Genomic DNA, 23519 nt, shown 5'->3' on the forward strand with positions numbered 1-23519 from the left:
AATAAGCTTCATGGTCTTGTTTCATTGGTCTCTAAGACTTTGCCCGCTTAATTGTTCGTCGATCTTTTTCTGTAAGGCCCCGGGCCAGTGGGCCACACAAATTCTAATTTTTTCGCCATAGTTGTATGAATTCATGATAGCCGGGGCTTGTTGAGTTTAGTACTTGTTCAAATGGTTGTATTATCCATCTTCAAACGTGTAGAACATATATTTTGTAGAGATATTAAAAATAAAAACCGTCCAATACATTGTAGTAGGCCTGGCAAAACCGACCCACATGCCTAGTTTTGGGTTAACATGGGCCATTATTTTAACGTGTTGATTTTAGCTGTTCCAACAAAAAAAAGTAAACCAGATAGAAGCCAGGGACCAGCAAACACACAATATACAAAGCTAGTACACCACTAGATAATTGTGTTTTTGCTGGTTAACGGGTCAATCACATGAACCCGAACACAACCCGAATATTTGCGGGTTGACCTGAACACGACCAACTAAGCTAAATGGGTTCGCAGGCTCAACTTGAAATTGACCCGACCCTTCTAAATTGGAAAACACGTGTGTCACGCGAGTTGTATAAAGGAAGTGTTAAATAGTTAGTAACGAAGATTCAATTAATGCAGGGACGTTTGGTCGTGAACATCATCACCATCATACTCAGTAAATCCCTTCAATAGCAAAGCTAAGATAGGGTCTAAGGAGGGTAAGATATAGACAGCCTTACCTCTACCCCGTAGGAATAAAGAGGCTGCTTCCAGTGAGACCCCCAGCTCGTTAGTAGTTTAATGAAAAAAATTGTTTGGTCGTGAATAGAGAGGCTGCTTCCAGTAAGACCCCCTGACTCGATAGGAATAGAGAGGCTACCCCGTAAGATGTAGACAACCTTACCTCTACCACGTTTGGTCGTGAACAATATGTTTAATGAAAAATATTCTTTGTGTCTGCTTAGAAATGTAGTTAAACCAATAATTTTAATTTTAATTACAACAAAGGAAGGTTATCATTTAGACAGTATGTTATGAAATGTTTAGTAGTACCCCAATAGTATAATAGTCTACCATTCTACACCTCCAACCAACATCTTATATAGATATCAACAATACTACATATACAACCACAAAAATAAATTACATTTAATTTTTTTTTTGTTGTGACCATGATTTTGAAAAAAAAAAATTTTACGGTTACATATTTATTCTCATTTCAGCACCAAAAAATCAATTGATACACGGCATTAGATACATCGTGATATATACAATGTAGTTTATGTCGGAAATGACATTCATATCAATATGGAATACAAGTATAACTCATCCAAATAAATACCTCATTTCGCTCTCGAACATAAGTACAACTCATCCAAACTTCACTATGAAAGATATATGCCCGGGTGATTCGGGTTTTGAGTATTCCAGTCGGGCTTAGGGCTATAATCGAGCCTCGCTAGCCGAGCCAAACCAAGTTGGTCTCTGGTTCTAGCTCGAACTTAAACGAGCCATCTCGGCTTGGCTCATTTATTTTATTGAGCTAAAAAGTCGAGCTCGAACTCGGCTTCTAAAATGTTCGAGTCAACTCAAGCCTAATTGAGTTGTCTCATCATTTTTTTCATTATCATAATTTTTTTAAGAGAAAAATGCCCGGATAGTCCCTGTGGTTTCGCCTTTTTTCACCTATAGTCCCCAACTTTCTAAAACTACCTGAATAGTCCCCAAGTTTTCATTTTTTGTTCCCGGATAGTCCCTGGGTCTAACTTCAGTTACTTTTCTCTGTTAAAATGATGTGAAATGACAAAAATACCCTTTCCTTGAAAGGCCAAACCATAGGGACTATCCGAGCATCTTCTTCATTTTTATTTATAAAACCTCACCACCGCACTTCATCTTCAACCTCCACCCACCATCACCCTCTTCCACCCTCCACCATCACCGCCACAATCTACTGCTGTCGGTGTCTACTGTATGGGCGGTGCTGCTGCTGTCGGTGTCTACTGCTGTAGATTGCAAAAGGAACTAAATGTATTAAAAGGATGGAGAAATAACTCACCACAATTCCATCGACCCTTAGTTTGAAAGAAAGCCTCTTCCCGGTTAATGCAAGCTGGATGATAAGCTTTAGGGCAATTACTGCAATCACAAAACAACAAAGTCAAAACCAGTAACAAAACTCCAGTTAACGTAAACCCGAACCGATCATTAATCCGAACACTCACCGCTTATCACATATCACAAGGTCTCCACCATCATAACACATGAAGCAAACATCCTCCTCCTCAACCGTCTTCCGCCCTCCACCACTAGATTTCGAAGTAGCCTGTGGCGTCTTCCCTCCTCTTTTCCGTTTCTTCCCCCGGCACCCCCGGGTTTTAACAGACTGCTCCGGTGATTCCGCCCCTGCTTTCTCTTCATCACTCTCCATATCCGTATCCACCAACTTATCCTCATCTGCCTCCACCGGTTCTCCTTCGTCGTCAACTTTCGTAACACCAACAGGTTTCTCCACATCAACATCATCCTGACCTTCAGTTATTTCATCTCCTTGCACAGTTTCAACATTTTCTGTTAGGATTTGAGGCTGTCATGATTGTGTTTGTTTGCATAAAACTATGTAAATGCAGCGGAAATGAGTAGCAAACTTTATAAACACAAACAAAGGAAAGTAGAGATTGATAAACAATTGCTTTTCATTGAATTAAATGATTGAAATACAAAGCAAAAGATTACAGTAAAAGCTTACAATCTAAACTCCCCCTCAGCCTGATACACCAGAGTTGGTTGCACAAGATGAAAGGATGAATTGAGGAGAGGAACTCACTCAAAACGATCAAGTGTAACAGTACAGAGTACTATCATACTTATAGGCAAACCAAACTACTGATATACTTCAGCTGACGTCACCATCATAGTGACATCTAACGACCTAACAAACTATAAGCACTGTTCTATACAACCTACTGCTATGTAACATCTGATAATCACTAACATACAAAACATAAAGAAAACTACTGCTTCACATTCCACTGTTGTAGCCTTAGAACAGATGTTGAGTCTTTAGTGCTTTCTTCAAAGGTGATCAGTCTTTGAGAGGGCAGGGCTTGAGTCTTCAGCAGCACTTAGGTAACAGCAGTAGATAGAGCAGCAGAGTTTGTCTTCACAAGTTGTTAGGTAGTCATCAGAGTTTGGTTCATCAGTTGTTGTAGTTAAGCAGCACTTAAGATCATCAGTAGTTAGATAACCACTGTCAAGGGGAGAGATTAGAGTAAACTGCTGTTTATTAAGAGTCCACTGATGGGATCCGGTTTTGGCTTTACATTATCTGTTCCTCTGCTAGGGTTCAATCCCAACAATCTCCCCCTGGAACAGATAATGCCAAAACCCTTCCTTATTCAGGACCTTTATTCTTCATCAGAAGTTCCTTTGCTTTTCTTTTAAATTCTTTTTCAAAATCCTTGGAACTTGTATCATCCTCATCCCTGCACAGTGTAAGCTCAAGGAGATCCTGTAGATCTTCAGCACTTAGGCCTAGTGCCTGATTCCTTGATATATGCTTCACTTCGCCATTGAATCTGAGCAGAGTCAATACGTGGGTCTTTTGATCAGACATCCACTTTAGTATTTTTGAACTCAATGGGTTTCTTGGGAGAGTTTTATTATCTCATGAAATTGAAGAGGTTGGCCTGAAGAAGTGAAGAGCAGCATCTTGAGCTTCAGACACTCGTATGAATGCTTGGTCAATTATCTTGTTGGCATCAGCTATGTCTGCTTCAACTTCTTTGTCAATCAGCTCACTCTTTGTGAGGTTTGCTGATGACTTTTGGCTTACTACTTTGACCTTTTTAGCAAGGGATTGTAGTTTTGCCAATTTTTCTTTGTCTGAAGCTATTTTCTTCATAGCTTCTTCAATCAGTTCAGCTTCTTTGTCCTTATCTACTCCAGCAGATAGCATTTCCTTCTTTTCTTCTCTTAACTTTGTTACAAAGTTTTCTGCTGTGCTGATCTGTGTTTCGAAAAGTTTAACTTGTTCTTGAAGCTTTTTGTAATCAGACTTTTTGGGAAAATTAGAGTTTTTCATCCTCTGCTTTTCAAGTCTTTCATATGCTTCATCAGTTTGCTGCCTAGACCATTTTGCTATGGCTTCAGCAGTGCCTATTTCAGCATCCACCAACTCCCTTTTCTTCCTTTTATATTCAGCAGTGAGGTCAGCAATGAGTCTTTTGTACTTACTCCAGTTTGGAGCAGTTTTCCTTTTTGAAGGATCATTCTTCACCTTCTGAATCCTCTCTGCCTCATGCTTTAAGGCTACTAAAGGCCATTCCTCAAACTGTTGTTCTTCAGCAGGGTAGAATTTTTCTTTCATGATGTAGGCTAGAAGCTGTTCTCTAAGTTTCTTCTTTTGATCAGCCTTTTCTCTTTCTAGCTCTTGTGCAAATTCTTCCATCTGCTTTACCTTTGTGAGGTAGAACTCCAATCTTTGAGCAAAGCCTTCTTCATTCAGTCCCTCATTTTTGCAATCAATTTTGGTTCTAGCCTTAGCTTGCCTTGCCTTTAATCTGAGATACTCATCCATGTCTTCAGGAACCATATAGCCGATGAGTGAGGAGAATCTTCTTTTTGATGGGTCTGTTTCTGTATGAAACTGCCCCATCTCATCTTTGATGGCTTCAAGTTCAAGTGGATATTTAGCAGCATTAGGATCATGGCTAGCTTCATCAACAGTGATTGGCTTTCTTTTTCTTTTGAGGTGCTGTGATTGTGATATGGGAAGAGACATAGGAAGAATTAGGGCAGTTGTGGATGACTGGCTAACAGTGGTTGAAACAACTGGTGTCTCAACTGCTGTTGCCATTACAACTACTGATGTATCAGTTGTTGTCTTCTGCTTTTGAGCAGGTGGTGAGGGTGGTGGTGACTCATCATCATCAGGAATGAAGACCCTTCTCCTTTTTGAAGAAGAGACTGATGATGTTTTGGGTGGATCAGTGGTTTGTGATTGGATGGCAATGGATAGTGATTGACTAACAGTGGTTGAAACAACTGGTGCTTCAATCACTGTTGTCACTACAGCAGATGTTGTAACATCTGCTGTCTTCTGCTTTATGGCAGGAGGCATTAGTGGTGTAGGTTTGGATGATGGTGGTTTAGTGGTTTTTGGTTTTGATGAGGGTTTTTGTGTTGTAGACACTGGTGGTAGTGGAACAGTAGTTGTGATGGTGTGTGGTGAGGTGGTGTGTGTTGAAGGTGTGTGTGTTGATGATGTGGCAGCTGTTTGGCTACTTGCAGCAGTTTTTGTAACTGCTGATGTATCAGCTGTTTTGGGTTTTTCTAGTTCAACATACATCCCATCTTCTATGCCTTTCTTTTTCAACCTTTCTTTCTCCCCCTTTTTGGCATTATCTGCCAGAGGTGTATCCATGAAGAGAATGGCAGATGGAGCTTTCTCTCTTTGAGCATTCTGTTGAATGCTGGCCTTTATAGCCTTGATATCAGCTTGTGTATCTTTGAACCGAGATTCAACCAAGTTGGTCAGCATTGCACTTGAAGTTCATGCTTTTTAGTAGCCATTTGTTGCTGTTGTTCAAGCAATGGTTGAAAGATGTTCCATAGCTCATTTGCAGCAAGTGCTTGTGGAGCAGGTGCTTGAGCAGGAGGAGCAGATGATTGGGCTTTTTGAGCTTGTAACAGCTGCTGCACCATATCTTTTATTTCTTCAACTGAAAGATTCCAGATTTTCAACTCTGGCCGTCAATTCATTATATCTTGAATCATCACCTGATTTAACAGGATCATCTGAATCCCCACCAGCAGTGGTTATATCAATGTTTGACTTAGGAAGTGAATCCCAAAAATCATCCAATGATGCCCCTTGTTCTTGGTACTGGGGACTTCTTTCTTCAGCAACCGATAAACCTTTGATGGTACCAGTAGTTATATTTAACTCACTGGTGGTTACCGATGTTGCCATGGAAGAAATTGCCTTCAAGGGAGTCTTAGTAATGAAACAACTGTCCAACTGAAGACCTGTTGATCCATCAGTTGTAGTTGCTGCTCCACTTGAACTACCACCAAGAGTTACTTGTAACTCAAGGGGTGTAACCTCCTCAACTGTTGCTGGGATAGCAGAGGTATGCACATCAGACCCAGTCTCTTGTGGAGGTATACTCTCAGTAATAGGTGATTGAGAGGAACTGGTTTGTGTCTGAGCCATATCAACTGCATGCAACAGGGGCATTATTGTTTGTGGTAATATTATTGGTGAGGGTGTGGGGGTAGAAAGAGACATGTCCTTGGGATCAGGACTGTGGAAGATAGATCCGAGTGGATACAGAGCTTCATAATGTGGTGTCCCTGTGCTTACAACCTGACCCTTTTGTGAGGATGCAGGAGGAGTTTTAGGCTGGGGTTGAGATCTTTCTTCCAACTGCTGTGAGGAAGTAGCAGCAGTGGTTTCTGGTGACTTTTGTGTTGTCACTGGCAGTTGCTCTGGGATCTCATCTTCCAGAGTTGCCTTTGGTTTGGGTTTGGTGGGTTTTCTGGTTGTTTTTCTTTTGGTCTTTTTGGTGGCAGGTGTTGGTTTCAAAGCAGTGGATGTGCTACTTTGATCACCTGGAGCAATGGGCTCAGCAGTGGTTTCTTGAGGAACATCAGCAGTTTTTAAAACCTGCTCAGCCTCTTTTGTTTTTAGTTTTATTGGTGCCAACATTCTTGAAAAGGTTTCTTTTGTTAAAAAGTTTATTTTGAATGAGACACCTTGTTTGGGCAGTTCTGCATCTTTCTCTACAAATGTTTGTTCAAAAATATAGCTTAGAAATCTCGGAAAGAGCAGAAAAGCTTTATTATCAACGTTTCTTACCAAGTCATCAAATATTTCCTGGGAGTAGTTATAATTTTTATCATTCAAAATTGCATACCCCAGGCATTGGATTTTCGTTGGTATCTCATTAAAGGACGTTGTCTTATTCGAAACACACATGAGCAGTGTGTGAAATAAAAACCTGGGTGCAGAAGGGAAGTAACCCTTTTGTAGGTTATCTACCTTTGGTTGTTCTGCATAACCCCTGTTCATGAAATCCTTTATCAACTCGTCTTTTGTAAAATAGGTTTTTCCATTCAAATCATCGAGTTTAAAGATTTCAGAGATGGATTTCGGAGAAATTTTTACCTTCTTACCCTGTATCGAGGAGTTGATGGCGGCGATGATATCTCCTTGTTTTTCAAGGGTGGCATTTTTCCAGAACTCTCTCTGGGTATCTAGGTAAATGGGTGCATCTACTGTTATCAAAGTTTTGTACTTTGATGCAGAGAGAATGTCAAGGATGGAGTCGAAAGTGTGGTTATCGGTGGATTTTGTGAGGATACCCACATAGTTGTGCGGAGCTTTGTAGCGTAACTCCGTGGTTTCAGCGGCCATTTTAGTGGCTTTTGCTGCTTTGGAGGAAGAAGATGAAGGTTTTGATTTTGGTTTCGATTTTGGCTTCGTCATTTTTGATGATGAATATCGAAGAAGATTTTTTGGAGTTATGAGAGGGAAACTGTTTTTGTGAAGAGAATGTTTGGGATTCAATTCGACAGTGTAATCCCCTGTTTGGATTTAATCAGGGTTTTATTTAGGGAAAAAGTGATTGCTGATGTGGCAGCGGTTATTTTGATATGAAGGCTAAAAACTGACCACGTGTCAAACATCTGATGAGATGGAAAATGATGGAAGACAGTTGTTTTGACAACTACTGATGAAGCAAGCAGCAGTAGTTACAACGGTAATAAAATGAAACAGTGGATATAACAGTGGATAAAACAATGATTTTAAACATCAGTGTTTTTGAAGAGCAGAGGTTGACACTTTAACAGTAGACAGACTTTAGAGAGCAGATGTTTAAGGCACAACAACATTTTAGAGACAGCAGTGGATAAAAGTGAAAATCATATGTTTAACAACTGTTTGTGCAGCAGTGTTTTGACTTTTGACAAATAATTTTAGCATCTGTTGGTTTAGATGTAGATATTGATTTTAGTCTTTGTGGAAACACAATATCTTATCTAACATCTGTTGAGTACCAAAAATGCTATTCTTAACAAAATACATTTAGATGTATTATATCAAGATTAAGTTGTCAGCAGTGATTCTTTGAAATTTTGATCAGGATTTTTGCCATCTGTCTATTTTTCAGACAGTGGTTTAGCATCCCAGATGATAGATGATGAAGACTTGCTCTACTTTAGAACAACTCATTTTATGTCTAATTACCTATTGCCGATACTAAGTAGCAGCCAAAAATTTGTATCCATTTTTCATGATATTATGCATGGATCAGATATATCATGGCGAATTCTTCAGAAAAAATTCTGTCTTCCACAATGGAATCTGATAAGTGAGATTTCGAGTAAGTGTTTCCATAATCTTCTTCTGTCCGAAGAAATGATTCATCGAAATAATGAGTCACCATTGATATCGACACATCTGACAAATGTTCGGGAGTTCCTCTATGCAATCCTTTTCCTTCTTCTTGTTGCTGCATATCTCGTTTGTACACATCTTCTCTTTGAATGCTACAGCATCAGGTATAGTAAGCAAAATCCTACGAAAAGAAAAGGGGGGTCACCGGGGCTTCGGTCGCTTGACTCGTTGGTTTTTTGAGGGTTGATTGCTTGTCTTCTTGTAGTTGGATCTCCAAGTTTTTGGAATGCTCCAAATTCTACTTGAGCATCCAAATCTGGGTCAATACCAGCGAAAACATCTCTAAACAAGGTTCGAGAACCATGCCAATTGTGTCCGAAGAAGAAGAGCAAAGCAAATGAAGCATGTCCAAAAGTAAACCAACCCCTTGGACTGCTACGAAAAACACCATCAGATTTCAAAGTAGCACAATCTAATTCAAAAATTTCCCCCAATTGAGCGCGTCTAGCATATTTTTTGACAGTAACAGGATCACTACCTGAATTTACATATGGTAATATTCATCTCTTACCAAAAACAAGTCATTTATGGATATTATTAGGGGAGCCCTAGAGATCTAGTCTAGGCCCCTGTTCGATCCACAAGGATCAAGATCAAATGAACGCTTATTCTCTTTCTGTTAAGCGAAGATATATTTCTAACCCCTCAGTAACTAATAATCAAGTGAGACACTCGGGGGGAGTTATTGTCTATCGTTGGCCTCTATGGTAGAATCAGTCGGGGGACCTGAGAGGCGGAAGAGTTGGTTTGAATGATTCGCTTAAAGTTGTACACATCTTCTCTTTGTTTTCGGGGCCTCTGGTGAGTTGCGGAAAATTCCCCACTGCTGCCTCATGGAAATTCTTTGAAAGGCAATAATCAAAACATCTGATGAGATGGAAAATGATGGAAGACAGTTGTTTTGACAACTACTGATGAAGCAAGCAGCAGTAGTTACAACGGTAATAAAATGAAACAGTGGATATAACAGTGGATAAAACAATGATTTTAAACATCAGTGTTTTTGAAGAGCAGAGGTTGACACTTTAACAGTGGAGAGACTTTAGAGAGCAGATGTTTAAGGCACAACAGCATTTTAGAGACAGCAGTGGATAAAAGTGAAAATCATATGTTTAACAACTATTTGTGCAGCAGTGTTTTGACTTTTGACAAATAATTTTAGCATCTGTTGGTTTAGATGTAGATATTGATTTTAGTCATTGTGGAAACACAATATCTTATCTAACATCTGTTGAGTACCAAAAATGCTATTCTTAACAAAATACATTTTAGATGTATTATATCAAGATTAAGTTGTCAGCAGTGATTCTTTGAAATTTTGATCAGGATTTTTGCCATCTGTCTATTTTTCAGACAGTGGTTTAGCATCCCAGATGATAGATGATGAAGACTTGCTCTACTTTAGAACAACTCATTTTATGTCTAATTACTAGAACATGAGTGTCTTAGTAGATCAAAAATAAATTTACAATCAATTTCTGATCTGTGACAAATCTAAACTTTGAGCTTAACATGACCTTAATGTGTGAGTCATTTCTTTTTGACTAGTTTTAAGGATAGGAATTTCACACAAAAATAAGGAAATTACATCCTGACCAGAGATGAATTTTCACTATTAAAAAAGAGTAAAAGTTCAAAATACATTTTATAGAAAATAAAATGCATCTGGTTTTATTAAAAGGAAAACACCCTAAAAAAAATAAAGGATGTTTTGAAGATAGTCAAAAAGGATCTGACAATTTTTCAAGTAAATGATCAAATTATTCTCAAAGTTTTCTGAACATTGTCTGGTTCATTTTCTTGTTAGTTGATTGTAAATTTCTTTTAAGCATAATCACTGGGTATGCCATTGTTTCCAGAACAATTTCAGAATCGTTGAATGCACACAGTTACATGAATACCACTGATGATCTAATTTTAACCTCAAAAGTGTTTTATGCTGATACTCTTTTCTTTTGATTTCAAAAGTTTTGAGATAGCCACACTTTGAGATCTGTTCACTTTCCCTTTTTACCCTGTTTATTTACATGCTCAGAAATACTCACAAGGAGAATTTATTTTGAGCATGCATTATCCAAAATCACTTTGAAGCAATGTTTTCAGAGATCTGAACATTTTGACCATGTTTTATTACAGATCTCACATTACTTATGATTGGGACATTTTTGATATTTTATTTTTCTCAAAATGTGTTAGACAAGGTTGATTTGGTCCTTTTGAAGGCACTCAACATGCCTTTGAACACATGAGAAATTTTGACTAAAGTTTTTCTCCCTCTTTTCAATATCAGCTGTAAACAAGGTGTTATAGATGAACACGAGTTTTGCTGATCTGAGGTACATACTTTAGATTTATTAAAACATCACAAATATCAAAACAACAAATGAAATCAATATTAAAAACAATGAACGAACCCATAATTTATCAGATATTTTTCAGATTTGAAAACTATGAGTGACATATGTATGAAAACATTTGTTGTGTGAGATTTGTGTGTCATATGACATCTTGGTTGATCTACAGAGTTTTTGTATAATCATTTTGACCATGATTTACTCGTTCTCTGTTTTTCAACTGAATGCAACCAACCTTAGTATCAATGAATTCTGAGCTGAACTGTTATGTCAAATTGATTGTTAGATCGAATTTGACTGTCCAAGCTCTGATACCAATTGTTAGGATCTGAGGCTGTCATGATTGTGTTTGTTTGCATAAAACTATGTAAATGCAGCGGAAATGAGTAGCAAACTTTATAAACACAAACAAAGGAAAGTAGAGATTGATAAACAATTGCTTTTCATTGAATTGAATGATTGAAATACAAAGCAAAAGATTACAGTAAAAGCTTACAATCTAAACTCCCCCTCAGCCTGATACACCAGAGTTGGTTGCACAAGATGAAAGGATGAATTGAGGAGAGGAACTCACTCAAAACGATCAAGTGTAACAGTACAGAGTACTGTCATACTTATAGGCAAACCAAACTACTGATATACTTCAGCTGACGTCACCATGATAGTGACATCTAACGACCTAACAAACTATAAGCACTGTTCTATACAACCTACTGCTATGTAACATCTGATAATCACTAACATACAAAACATAAAGAAAACTACTGCTTCACGTTCCACTGTTGTAGCCTTAGAACAGATGTTGAGTCTTTAGTGCTTTCTTCAAAGGTGATCAGTCTTTGAGAGGGCAGGGCTTGAGTCTTCAGCAGCACTTAGGTAACAGCAGTAGATAGAGCAGCAGAGTTTGTCTTCACCAGTTGTTAGGTAGTCATCAGAGTTTGGTTCATCAGTTGTTGTAGTTAAGCAGCACTTAAGATCATCAGTAGTTAGATAACCACTGTCAAGGGGAGAGATTAGAGTAAACTGCTGTTTATTAAGAGTCCACTGATGGGATCTGGTTTTGGCTTTATATTATCTGTTCCTCTGCTAGGGTTCAATCCCAACATTTTCCATCTGTGTATCACTCTTAACATCTGTCATCACTTCTTCCTCCATTTTCACAGTCTCTGTCTCATCACTTACATTAATATTATTATTATTCTCCCCGTTGTTAATATCTTCCTCTCCTGCAATTAACTCGTTATCTTTTTCAGCTATCACATCAACGGTGGAGATTTCATCTCCAGCAGCACCGTCCTCAACCTCCTCCTCGGCCGTCTACGCCGCTGTTTCCTCCACCGCCGCCGTGAGAACGGGTTTTGAATCTACAGCAGTAGAAACCGACAGCAGCAGCACCGCCCATACAGTAGACACCGACAGCAGTAGATTGTGGCGGTGATGGTGGAGGGTGGAAGAGGGTGATGGTGGGTGGAGGTTGAAGATGAAGTGTGGTGGTGGGGTTTTATAAATAAAAATGAAGAAGATGCTCGGATAGTCCCTATGGTTTGGCCTTTTAAGGAAAGGGTATTTTTGTCATTTCACATCATTTTAACAGAGAAAAGTAACTGAAGTTAGACCCAGAGACTATCCGGGAACAAAAAATGAAAACTTGAGGACTATTCAGGTAGTTTTAGAAAGTTGGGGACTATAGGTGAAAAAGGCGAAACCATAGGGACTATCCGGGCATTTTTTTCTTTTTTTAATTTTATACAAGATTCGATAACATAAAAAAAGAGTAAAATGCACCGATGGTCCCTGTGGTTTGGTGAAATTTCACCTTTAGTCCCAAACTTTTCAAAATTACACCCTTAGTCCCTGTGGTTTGACAAGTTGTTACTCGAATAGTCCCCAAAGCGGATGAAGGTTAGTTTTCTCAGTTAAGTGGGTGTGAAATGACAAAATTACCCTTAGTAATAAAAAAGATAATTAAATCAATAAAAGAAATAAAAAAGGTGGGACCCACCTTCCACTTCTTCATCCTAAAACCACCACTGCCCACCACCTATTGAAACCGCCACTTGCCACCTCCTCTTAAAACCACCACTTGCCACCACTACAGAAAACCACCACCCTCCATCACCACCCTTTCTCCGTCAACACAACCCTAAAATCAACTACCACCTCCTAAAAAAACCCAAATCTGTAGTAGAGCCATGGATATCATCAAGTCACCCACAAAGATTTAATCTTTTCACAGTAAAAACAAAAACCTACATGCTCAATTTGAATACCTAAATCACGTAAACGTATGTGGATACTCAGCTAATGTGTAAACAAAATCAGGCCAAATTGAACCTGGATCGGAGCAAAATCGGTCCAAAATGAAACTGAAACATGCAAAATCAGGCCAAATCAGACCAGTCGGTGACCTTCACCTGGTTCAGATTCAATTTTCAGGTTGTTGTAGTTGCAGGTTTCAGATTCGACTTGTTTTTCCGACGACCTCAAGTGGAGACAACGACCTCACATGGGCGGTGGTGCTGGTGGTGTGGTCGTTGCCGGAGATGATACCGACGGTAGAGACGGCGGTGGGAAGATGAAGATGAAGAAGGTGTGTGGTGGGGGTGTTGTGTATTTAAATTAACCCGAACCCGAATAACCCAAACCTGACCAACCCGAACCTTAAATGGGTCGGTTATCGGGTCACTTTTTCCCAACGAAAAACACGAACAATCCGACCTGAAAAACCCAAAACCCAAAAAAAATTACCCGAAGAACATCCCTACTCACGAGAGAGCCCTTGGCGTCTGTAGCGTGGTGTTTGGCGCCCTATAAAGGTGATGTGGCATGGGATGTTAACCAACAACTTACACTTAATTAGTGAAACTTTTTCAGGAACTGTTTCCTTTACCCAAACAAAAAGACAAATACCTCAACAGCTGCTCTGCCAGCTGTAAAGAAAATATTGGTGCAAGATCATCACCAATTTTTATTTTTTTTTTGAACAACCAAACACAACATTTTATTCTACCAAAACAAGGTCTTCACCTAGCAGGAGCTGGACAGAGACCATCCACCAAACAATATACAATATTACACAAGCAAAAACTATACGCCAAACCACATACCAGACTATCCAAAATCCAAACCGGAAAAAGCAGACCAGGTTATAACATCAACTCCCGTGATCTTGGACCTCTTAAGCATCCACCAAAGAGTATTCTCCTTGATATCCTGAAACATTTTAGAGTGTAATGTGTTGATCCCTTTGAACACCTTATCATTCCTACTAAGCCACACCCTCCACAGCATCATACGGAATACCGTGTGAATCACCTTTTTCTTTTCATCCGGCCCATTCTGATTGAGACTGAAGTCTAGGATCTACTCAAGAGAATAAAACTGAGGTCATATGCGTGACATTTGGGTCATATGCGTCATTTCACTTTGTCGGCACTGGTCGGTGATGATTGTTTTAATTTTGTTTATTATATTCGGAAGCTTTTCACTAAGCAACTCGCAAAGTATGTTAATTATGTCTCATGTGAACATGAATTCATTGCCATTAAAGGGAACATGAATTAGCTCAGTTAAAAATAATAATGTTTGAACATGGGCCATTTTCGACCCATAACCAAAATTTTGGCTTATATACAAACGATTTGGTTTATTCAGTTAATTTGGTCTTGGGTCACAGAGGCTGGTTTTTGGGGCTTGGGCCCACTGGTTGGCAAACTAGTTGCTTTGGTCCAATATTGTAGTTGTTGAGTCCAAGAAATTTAATGACCCTATCTGACTATGTGATTTTTTTTATGATTATATTTGAGTCCAATACTGTAGTTATTTTTTTTTTTCTTTATGATTATGTTTTTCTGATTATGACCATCTATCTGACTATGTGATTATTATTTATTCAGTTTGGTTTCATAATTCACATCCAAACACTCCCTATAGTCACACGTCTTGAATTCGTTTGCAATATGTTGTACTTGAAACATTTCAGGGATTTTCTTTCTACTGGTGTTCTTCACCGGGTTTTTATCATGGGCTTATCAAGCCGCTTGTCCACCCGCCCCGAAGAAAGTCGGGCCTCCAGACGGGCTTCCCATTACAACACCAAGAATCAAGCTTCGTGACGGAAGATATTTATCCTATAAAGAATATGGTGTCCGTGTCCCTAAAGAATCAGCAAAGTACAAACTAATTTTTGCTCATGGGTTCGACTCTGTCAAGCATTATGCTGTCATTGCCACCTCAGCATCCCCCGTATGGTTTCTTCTTCCGTATGTTGTTGATAATTTAATAGTTTCGGTACTAAGGTTGACTAAATAGTAAATACTTGGTTGACTTTTGCAGGCTTTAATTGAAGATTTGGGGATTTATATTGTTTCATTTGATCGACCGGGTTATGGAGAGAGTGATCCGGATCCTAAACGGACGTTAAAGAGTTTGGCTTTAGATACAGAAGAGCTTGCTGATCAACTGGAACTCGGATCCAAATTTTATGTGGTCGGGTTTTCTATGGGCGGACAAGTGATTTGGTCTTATTTGAAGTACATTCCTCACAGGTATGTGTGTGTGTTAGCATTCTAATGTATCATTAATGTTTCTCTTTTATAGTATTATAAGTTTGGAGTATCCGTTCTTTGCATCTTTTTTCTTTTTAAAGTTGTATAATTTATGTAAGAGTAAAATGCTATTTTCGTCCCTGATGTTTGGCCAGTTTTGCGACTTTCGTCCAAAGGTTTGTTTTTCCGCATCTGGATCCAAAAAGTTTAAAATCGTCATTTTCATCTGGCCCGTTAACTCCATCCATTTTTCTCTGTTACGTCAGGGGTATTTCCATCTTTTTTGTTAACTTAAAGGGCAATGTGGTCTTTTTCAGGGGTATTCGCCTATTCGGTCTTTTTTAGGGGTATTTGCCTATTCGGTCTTTTTACATAAAGTGAAAAAGACTGAATTGCCCTTTAAGTTAGCAAAAAAGACAGAAATACCCCTGACAAGCCGGATGAAAATGGCAACGTTTGAAATCTTTTGGATTCAGATGCAGAAAAACAAACCTTTGGACGAAAGTCGCAAAACTGGCCAAAATTCAGGGACTGTAATCATATAGATTTTTTTTTTTTTTGACAATTTCAATTTTATTTGAAATATTCAGTTTGATGCAACTTAGATCGAAATTTGAGTTTAATTTATGTTTTATGTTTTTCTAGTTGTAGTTGTCATATGTATATGTGATGAAAACAGGGCTAGCAGGAGCGACTCTTATAGCTCCAGTAGTTAACTACTGATGGCCCTGCTTGCCATCAAACTTATCTCAACAGGCATTTTCGAAGCAGTTTCTTCAAGATCAATGGAGTCTGCGGGTCGCTCACCGTTCCCCATCATTGACGTACTGGTGGAACACGCAAAAATGGTTTCCAAGTTTAACCGTTATTGCTCACAGCCCTGATATTCTATCCTCGCCAAGATAGAGAACTCAAGCCGATATTTACAGCTGGCAGAGCAGGCGTTGAGGTACTTAAAATGCATTTTTTGATGTACCATTGTGTTTATCGTTTTGGCAAAATGGTCGGGTTTTGGTAGAGGGTCAAAATGTGTAACTAGGGGTGTTCGAAATTCAATTCGGAAAATTCGAAATTTGTCTCAATTCTATTCGATTATCAAGAATTCGAATTCGATTCAATTCAAATTTGAGTCCAGTAAATCAAATACAAACTGAATACGAATTTTAAATTTGATTCAAAATTCAAGTTCGAATTCAAATTTTACATATTTATTTATTATAATTATATATAATACACATATAACTTAAATTTGGGCTATAGTATAAACTAATCTATAAATTTAATATTTTAAATGAATTTAATCAAAAAGAGTTTATCCGAATTCGATTCGAATTCAAATTTTTAACTGAAGACAAATTGATTTCGAATTGAAGTTTTAATCCAGATACGAATTCGAATCAAATTGACCAGCTTTTAATCGAATTCGAATTCCAGAAAAAAAATTATTCGAACAACTCGATTTGAGTAATTCAAAAATTCTTTATTCAATTCGATGAATACCCCTATGTGTAACGAAGGGGGCGCCAAACCAGATTTTCTTCAAAAAAATAATTTTCATATAAAAGTTTGGTATCAGATATAATAATTATATATTTTGATTAATTAACTCAAATAATTATGATTTTTGAGGTCTTAAGCTTTAAAAATACATCATTGGCCACTTTTGACCCGTTTGACATGGTAGAGATAAAATAAATAATTACAACTGATCCACTTGTATGTTAATGGGTACTATCTTTTTTGTAACGGATCAAAATGGGTAATTGTGTGTGCACGCGCCAAATATGAATGCATTAACTATAATAAAAATGTTTACGCGCTATATGTTATTACTTCTGTTATTTTTTTGTTTGACCCGTTTGACCTACTGTTTGAAAAATGTGAATCTATTGTTTCTCTTTTTTTTTGTTTATGAAGGAACAAGTAAGACAACAAGGAGAATATGAATCTATCCACCGTGACTTAAATATCGGATTCGGTACATGGGAATTTGATCCAACAGAAATTGAGAACCCGTTTACAGAAAACGAAGGGTCCGTTCATATATGGCAGGGTGATGAAGATATTCTTGTGCCCGTGACACTGCAACGGTATATAGCCCAACAACTTCCATGGATAAAGTACCACGAGCTCACGGGTGCGGGCCACATGTTCCCTTATGCTGAAGGGAACAGTGATGCAATCCCAAAAGCACTTCTTCTTGGCCAAAGTTAGTTAAAACATTGTTAACATAATACAATAGAACTGTTATATTTAGCATTATCCTTTAGGGTTTGAAATTAATATTAATAATTAAAACATATGGTAATGCGTTCATGTTATTTTATCGTGTTACCTGTGTTTCCTTATTTCTTAACCATGGTTAGTGATTTATGAAACATGTCGTCTCATTCCTGTTATTGAATCACTTATATTTAAGCGTATTAAATGTGTCGTGTAATTCGTGCTATTGAACTCGTCACATTTAATTGTGTTTCATTATTTCTTAACCATGGTTAGCGATTTATGAAACGTGGTCTCATTCCTGTAGGTCCCTTTTCTCGGAGGATCGAGAACAAACCTAAACCTTGTTATACTAACCCACTAGCGAGTGCGGAATCCAAGCTATTAGGCAAACCGGGATGAAGCAAGAACAAACACAAGAACACACAAAGTTCACCGATTAACACCACTGTATTAATACGTATGAAGGTTTACGGTTACAAGCACAAGATTTACAATCTGTTTGCAAACTCTCTAAAGTGTGTGTGTGTGTGTGTTTTCCAGCAGAGTTTCTCTAACTCTCCAAATGTGCATCTTACTAACACTAACACACTGCATGGGTATTTATACCCATACATAACAGGTCTGTCCGAAGGATTCGACAGATGGTCCGAAGGATCATCTGTCGATGACAATGTGTCCGAAAGATCAGCATGGACATCGAAGGATCATCCTTCGATGCCTAATGGTCGAACCATGGTCGAACCATATCTTTCGAGCACCTCGAAGGATGATGCGTATCCTTCGAGGCTATCCTTCGATTCAGATAAACATCATGTTGTCCAAGTCAAACTAGGAGGATAGTTGACTTGGTCAACTTACACACTGATTTGGAAACATCGTTTACATACAGACCGAATACAGACAAAGTACAGACACAAGTGCACCAACAAACTCCCCCTTGGCTGTAGCTTTGTCTTTATCTTGTCTTTATCTTCTATAGATGTAGACTTGTCTCGAACTTCGACAGTCTTTGGTCTTCGAGTTTCCAAAACTCTGATGTCCTTTCAAGTCTTCATGGTCGGAGGATCTTCAAAGTCTTCACGTCTTGAAAGCAGAGAGTGTATCAACAAACTACCCGTATCATGTAGGCAGTGTGTTAACAAACTCCCCCTTAACATAAGCTCCCCCTTGAGTTATGCTCGTGAAATACTTTAACTTTATGAAGTGAGATCCTTGTGGTGTTGATGATAGCCAGCGGCAACTCGATCATCTTCATCTTTTGAGTGCCTTCTCGTCGTGTCTTCATTCCAAAGCTTGTCATCGACCATGTTCTCCTAGCCTTTAGAATCTGCACATGCAAGAAATCTAAACGCGTAATGAGAACAACTGCTTGGAACATAGTATAAGCAAATGACACACGAATGACCATGTCACAATCAAGCACCGTCCGACAGTTTGAAAGTTTAATAAATTTTTCAAATTTTAAATTCTAACTTTCAAAACATGCAAATTTCGACCGTTTATGAAGATTTAGTCAGTTTGGTTTTCGTTCAGGTTTCAGGCAACGAAGACTTGAGCTCCAACATCGTACGATCGAAAATAAAGTAGAAATAAAATCTTTTTGGCTTTTATAAAGTTTATATTAAAACACAGATTTCAGGTGTGTTTTTGAAATAAAAAGACAACAATTTAAAATCCTTTGAGTGTTATCAAACGACATCACCGCTAATGTCGTGCTGATATGCACCAAACGACGAAACTGTTTAAAAGAAAAACAATAAAGATTAAGCAGTAAATAAATAAATATATACAAACATTCTTTTTGTGAGTTTCGAGGGTAAGAGAATCATATCAGTGTACGGTCATGCCAAAACACTCTTGTTGTTCAGTTAGTTAACATTAAGATAAGCATCCTATAACAATTATCGGTATTGTTGTCCACTTAAGCTCAACTTATCAGATGTAATCATGTTTAGAGGATACGTTAATGTATGGTTTATACTTACCAACCGGTGTTCATCCACATCACGACACATTCCCGTATCAAGGTATGCACGAGAGTTCATCTTACCGGTGAGTATACCGATTATCATCTGTTTGACCGTATAAATTGTGAGATACTCACTTATTTTGATTTGAAAACAAGTCCTTTGTGATATAATCACTTATTGATGAGGAACTTGATTTTCATATGCATGAGGGCACAGGTGCAAGTCCGTGAACAGGTCAGTACTTCCGTACAGCAGAGAGACGAACTTGACACCCGGATAAATGTGATATTTTATCACTTATTTGTTTTGGACATGTGATTGTTTATCACTTATTGAGGTCGAATGCAGTATGCAATATGTACACGTATGTATAGTATCATGGAAGATCTAGACTTGCGTCCCCGTTATTTTTCGGTAAAAGATACAACCATGATACCCAGATGATAAGCAGCATAAAGACCGAATATCTCAGAACCTCGGCAATCTATCAAACGAAATTTCGGTACTAAGACCATATGCCAATGAATGGTTCCCACCTGGTCTTCAGTCGATTAAGATTTATATCACCCTGCACACTTTAAAATGATTGTGAGCCTACCGATACATCTTATATAGAGCTGCTTATCGTTTTGCATTTAAGGTATAAAGAGGTTTGGATAGACCACTGATGTACTATCATTTTCTCTTTTGCTCTCCAGGAAACTCATTTTTGATTTTCTATTGTTTTTGTGTTTTTGAAATTTTTCGATGTTTTTGTATTTTCCGATTTTTGGATTTACTCCCCCTAAAATCAACAAACTAAGATAAATTTAAAAACACACAAAGATATTTACAAAAATGATTTTCCGATGTTGGTTTACTCTTGCTTGACCTTAATGCCATTTACCAATAATAAGAAGTCAAATCTAGATTTGTCAAAAGCTTTGGTAAATAAGTCGGCACGTTGGTCATCGGTGTGGACCTTAACAACATCGATTAGCCTTTTCTCAAAGCAATCACGTATGAAGTGATATTTGATTTCGATGTGTTTGGTCTTTGAATGCTGCACAGGATTTCTAGTGATATCTAAAGCAGCAGAATTATCAACGTAAATAGGAGTAGTTAGGAATTCAAAACCGTAGTCCCGCAATTGTTGTTGGATCCAAAGAACTTGTGAACAACAACTTGAGGCAGCAATGTATTCAGCTTCGCATGTTGATGTAGCGACACACGTCTGCTTCTTGCACTGCCAGGTGACTAGGCGATTTCCTAAAAACTGACATCCAGCCGTTGTGGATTTGCCGTCGATTTTACATCCGCCAAAATCAGAATCACTGAATGCGACCAAGTCAAAGTTATTATCCCTAGGATACCACAGACCGGTGTCTGGATAAGCCTTCAAATAACGAAAAATCCTTTTGACAGCTGCAAGATGTGAGGCCTTCGGGTTGACTTGATATCTGGCAAGCAGGCATGTTGGGTACATTATATCTGGCCTTGATGCTGTGAGGTACATAAGGGATCCGATCATCGCGCGATAGTATGAAGGGCTAACAGGTTCACCCTTTACGTCAGGAGTTATTCCGTGATTAGTTGGCAATGGGGTACCAATGGGCGTTGCATCGGACATCTGGAACCGGCTCAAGATGTCTCCAACATATTTAGTCTGATGGATGAATATCCCAGACTCCGTTTGTTGCACTTGTAGGCCCAAAAAGAAATTCATTTCCCCCATAGCACTCATCTCGAATTTATCCTGCATGATGCGCTCGAAATTCCTACACAAAACATCATTAGTAGAACCAAAAATAATATCATCAACATATACCTGAACCAGAAGAAGATCCCCATCTTGTTCTTTGATGAAGAGAGTACAATCGATAAGACCTCTTCGAAAACCGTTCTCCAGCAGATATGTAGATAAGGTTGCATACCAAGCTCGTGGCGCTTGATGAAGACCATAGAGAGCTTTGTTGAGCAACCAAACCCGATCGGGATGAACAGGATCTTCAAAACCTGGAGGCTGTTCGACATATACCTCTTCTTCAACCACACCATGTAGAAATGCACTTTTGACATCCATCTGGTAAACCTTGAATCCTTTGAATGAGGCATAAGCCAGAAAGATCCGAATAGCTTCCAGACGTGCAACTGGTGCATAGACTTCGTTGTAGTCGATCCCCTCTATCTGACGAAAACCTTGAACGACTAAACGAGCTTTGTTTCGAATAACCACTCCACGGTCGTCTTTCTTGCATTTGAAGACCCATCGAGTGCCAATCTTCTTGTAATTCTCAGGCTTTTCAACAAGCTTCCAAACACCCAGCTTGTGATATTGCTGTAATTCTTCCTGCATGGCCTCAACCCAAGCACAGTCTTTCAATGCTTCTTTCCACGACTTTGGTTCTTCTTGTGACACATAACACGCGAAGGACCAGTCATTTTGTTGACCAGACTCTCTTATAGCTGAATACAAACCAGCATTCCGGTTGTTTCTCAGCTGATTACGCGTCTGCACACCGCGATGGACATCTCCTATGATATTCTGCTGGGGATGGGTATCGTGAATCCGCATTTCAGGATTATCTGGCACACGAGCATTGATACCCAAATTGTTCAGATTAAGATCAACAACCAACTCCACACCAGGAATGTGGTTAGAAGTGGATGCATTCCCTTCAGCAGTATCTATATTCTGCGTATGAGGTGTATCCCCAGAGGCACCTTGAACAGGAGCAGCTGGAGCTGAAGATCCTTCGGCTGCATCATGATATTCATCATCTTCAGAAGAGTCATTATAATCAGCAGCATCTTCATAAACCTCATTTTGAACCATGTTATTGACTGACGTAGAAGCTTGAGGGTCAACAACAATAGGTCTAACCAATGGCGAGACAGCAGCGTTGTCACTTTCCAACAGCATCCGAGCAGCTGCTGATTCTTCGTCAAAGGTTGGCAGATTAAAGGAGTCAAATAGCCCATCATAATCGAACATCCACGGATCACCCGGAGCCCTAACAGGACTCGTGTACCTTTGAACCCTAACTTCGCTCCATAGCTCAATCTTTTTAGTAGCTAGATTCCAAACACGAAAATTCGGAGTTGCATATCCAAGGAAGAAACCCTCGATAGCTCTTGCACCAAACTTTCCATCCGGCTCGATCATAGTACAAGGAGCACCAAACGGTTCAAGGTAAGAAAGATCCGGTTTCCTTCTCTGAAGGAGTTCGAAACAAGTCTTGCCATGTCTCTTAACTGTAAGAACTCTGTTCAACGTGTAGCAAGCAGCCGATACAGCCTCTCCCCAGAATTGAATAGGGAGTTCCGACTCTACTAACATTGTTCTTGCAGTTTCAATAATAGTTCGATTCTTCCTCTCAGCGACACCATTTTGTTGTGGAGTATAACGAGAACTGTACTCATGAAGAATGCCTTTAGAAGTACAAAACTCATCCATAACTTGATTCTTGAATTCAGTTCCATTGTCGCTTCGGATCCTTTTCACTTTCAATGTATAGAGATTCTCCAACATTGTAAGAAGATCCTTGAGGATGCCAGGAGTTTCACTCTTGTGTGCCATAAAAGATACCCAAGAAAATCTAGAGTAGTCATCAGTGACTACTAAACAATAAGCATCACCAAAAGTTGTCTTGTGCTTCATAGGTCCAAAAAGGTCCATATGAAGACGTTCGAGAGGCATGCTAACAGTGTTGATTTTCTTCAAAGGGTGAGACTTCTTTGTTTGCTTCCCTTTTTGGCACGAGACACAGATATCTTGTAGATGAAAACTTCTCACAGGCACACCATTCACAAGATTATTTTTCACCAAATGGTTCATTTTTCTCAAGTGAATGTGTCCCATTCTTCTGTGCCAAGATATAGACTCCTTTTCTGTGGCTTTTGAGACAAAACAAGTAACTTGTGCAGATGTTGTAATCGCCTGGCTCATGTCGAGAATATAAAGATCATTAACTCTCGGAGCCGATAAGAGAACC

General features: G+C 38.8%; 1 pseudogene; it reads left to right on the forward strand.

Annotated features, from left to right (window-relative positions):
* Positions 1 to 13308: 13308 nt before the first annotated feature.
* On the forward strand, positions 13309 to 17613 carry LOC110883331 (annotated as a pseudogene).
* The last annotated feature ends 5906 nt before the right edge of the window (positions 17614 to 23519 follow it).

Source organism: Helianthus annuus, chromosome 1, assembly GCF_002127325.2.
Source record: "Helianthus annuus cultivar XRQ/B chromosome 1, HanXRQr2.0-SUNRISE, whole genome shotgun sequence".
Lineage (NCBI taxonomy): Eukaryota > Viridiplantae > Streptophyta > Magnoliopsida > Asterales > Asteraceae > Helianthus > Helianthus annuus.